Here is a 2514-nt window from a genome sequence, read left to right as displayed (position 1 = left end):
AGCCTTTTTCCAGTCATCCGGGACCTCCCCCGATCGCCATGAGTTTTCATAGATAATGGGTAATGGCTCTGCAATCACATCCGCCAACTCCTTTAGCACCCTCAGATGCAGCACATCCAGCCCCATGGACATGTGCTGGTCTCCAGTTTTTCTAAATAGTCCCAAACCACTTCTTTCTCCACAGAGGGCTGGTCACCTCCTCCCCATGCTGTGCTGCCCAGTGCAGCAGTCTGGCAGCTGACCTTGTTTGTGAAGACAGGGGCAAAAAAAGCATTGAGTACATTAGCTTTTTCCACATCCTCTGTCCACTAAGTTACCTCCCTCATTCAGTAAGGGGCCCACACTTTCCTTGACTTTCTTCATGTTACTAACATACCTGAAGAAACCCTTCTTCTTACTCTTAACATCTTTTGCTAGCTGCAACTCCATGTGTGATTTGACCTTCCTGATTTCACTCCTGGATGCCTGAGCAATATTTTTATACTCCTCCCTGGTCATTTCTCCAATCTTCCACTTCTTGTAAGCTGCTTTTTTGTGTTTAAGATCAGCAAGGATTTCACTGTTAAGCCAAGCTGGTCGCCTGCCATATTTACTATTCTTTCTACACATCAGGATGTTTTTTCCTGCAACCTCAGTAGAGATTCTTTAATCCTTTAGAGGACTGGAACTGATTTCAGTGGAGGCACATGTTTGCTAGGTTTTTATGCATTTGCACAGGAAAATATTGAGTGTTTGCATTCATTTCAGGGATCCCTATTCAGTGGAACTCCTGAACATAAAGGAAATGCCATTATTTTTGTTGAAGGAAGAGGTTTATAAGGTGGCAATAGGATTTGAACCAAGGACCCTTTGATTTGCAATCAAACACTCTACCACTGAGCTACACCCCCAAGACTGTGGTGGATGTAAGTCAGTGATCTTAAAGATTTTGAAGGACAGGCCCTACCTCGGAGATCTCCTGTTCTCTTCCCAGACCACAGTGCTTTTAAAAATGGGGTTTCATTAAACTTATAGATACATGTAGACACCACAGCTTGCACACCCACCCACATAGCTTCCCCCAGTGACATAGCTACCACCTCTCGGGGAGATGGATTAACTACACGAACGGGACAGCTCTCTCCCCTCTGCTTAGAGCATCTTCATTCTTTATGAATAGCTAGGAAATAACCTCCTGAATGGACAGTAACCAACTGATCAAATATTGCTGGGTCTGCATTCAATATTGGTAACTGGTCATGCTGGGCAGGATGAGTAGGAGCATCACCAGCAGATTGAGGGAAGTGATTATTCCCCTCTACTCAGCAGTGGTGAGGCCACATCTTTTTTTTTTTTTTAAATAAGTAATTGGAGATATATCTATTTCCTAGAACTGGAAGGGACCTTGAAAGGTCATCGAGTCCAGCCATCTGCCTCCACTAGCAGGACCAAGTACTGATTTTTGCCCCAGATCCCTAAGTGGCCCCCTCATGGAGTGAGCTCACAACCCTGGGTTTAGCAGGCCAATGCTCAAACCACTGAGCTATCCCTCCCCTCCTTCTGGAGCATTGCGTCCAATTTTTGCCCTTCCACTACAGAAACAAATTGGAGAGAGTCTAGGGGAGGGCAACAAAAATGATTAGGGGGCAGGGGACTTATGAGGAGAGGCTGAGAGCAGGGCCACCCGGGGGGGGGGCAAGTGGGGCAATTTTCCCCAGGCCCTGCAGGGATCCCATGAGAATATATTATTCTATAGTATTGCAACTTTTTTTTATGAAAGGGGCCCCCAAAATTGTTTTGCCTCAGGCCCCCTGAATCCTCTGGGCAGCCCTGCCCACTCCACCCCCTTGACTCATTCTCCTCCCTCTGAGGCCCCACCTGTGCTCTGCTCTCACTCCCATTTGGCCACTCTCCCACCCCTGCTCTTTCTCTTTGGCTGAGGCCTGCTGGTCCACCTTTTGCTCACTCCTCTCCTCCCTGAAAGCCTCCTTGTGTCTCTCCACCCCCGCCCCCAAGGTCTACCTGCTACCCCCACCTCTCTGTCCTTCCCCTGAGACTCACCCTGCCCAAACCTCTCTGCCCCCTCCCCTAAGACCAGCCCTGCCCAGCACTCACACCTCTCTATCCCCTCCCCTGACCTGCCCTGTCCACCACCCACACCTCTTTGCCCCGCCCATGAGACCGGCCCTTCCCACCACTTGCACCTCTCTGCCCCTCACCTGAGGCCCGCCCTGTCCACCTCTTTCCTCGGTCATCTGTTGTTGTTCCTTGAAACATCAAGGATGGAATAAAAAGCTGAGTTTACTCCAGGGTGAGGAAAGAAAGGAGCCACCAACCCCCTGACAAAGCTCAGTGCCCCAGAGAAAACCTGCCCCCTGCTATTGCAATCCCTGATGTGCTGGGGATATGATGGTAAAGGATCTGTCTGAATGATCAAGGCAGGAAATGGACAACAATCTACAGGAACGTCATTGACCACAAACACACTCTCCTCATGCTCCAGCCAGAAGGGAAATGAGCAGGAATTCTTGCAGT

At 49.1% G+C, this 2514-nt stretch overlaps 1 non-coding gene across 1 annotated transcript; it reads right to left on the bottom strand.

Moving 5' to 3' along the window:
- Window positions 1-818: 818 nt before the first annotated feature.
- TRNAC-GCA (transfer RNA cysteine (anticodon GCA)) lies at window positions 819-890 on the bottom strand. Its single transcript has one exon. It is a non-coding gene; the product is annotated as a tRNA-Cys (tRNA).
- Between the last annotated feature and the right edge of the window lie 1624 nt (window positions 891-2514).

Source organism: Gopherus flavomarginatus, chromosome 8, assembly GCF_025201925.1.
Source record: "Gopherus flavomarginatus isolate rGopFla2 chromosome 8, rGopFla2.mat.asm, whole genome shotgun sequence".
In the NCBI taxonomy this organism is placed as follows: Eukaryota; Metazoa; Chordata; order Testudines; family Testudinidae; genus Gopherus; species Gopherus flavomarginatus.
Note: the sequence above shows the minus strand (reverse complement) of the source record. Positions and strands in the feature narration are given on the sequence as shown.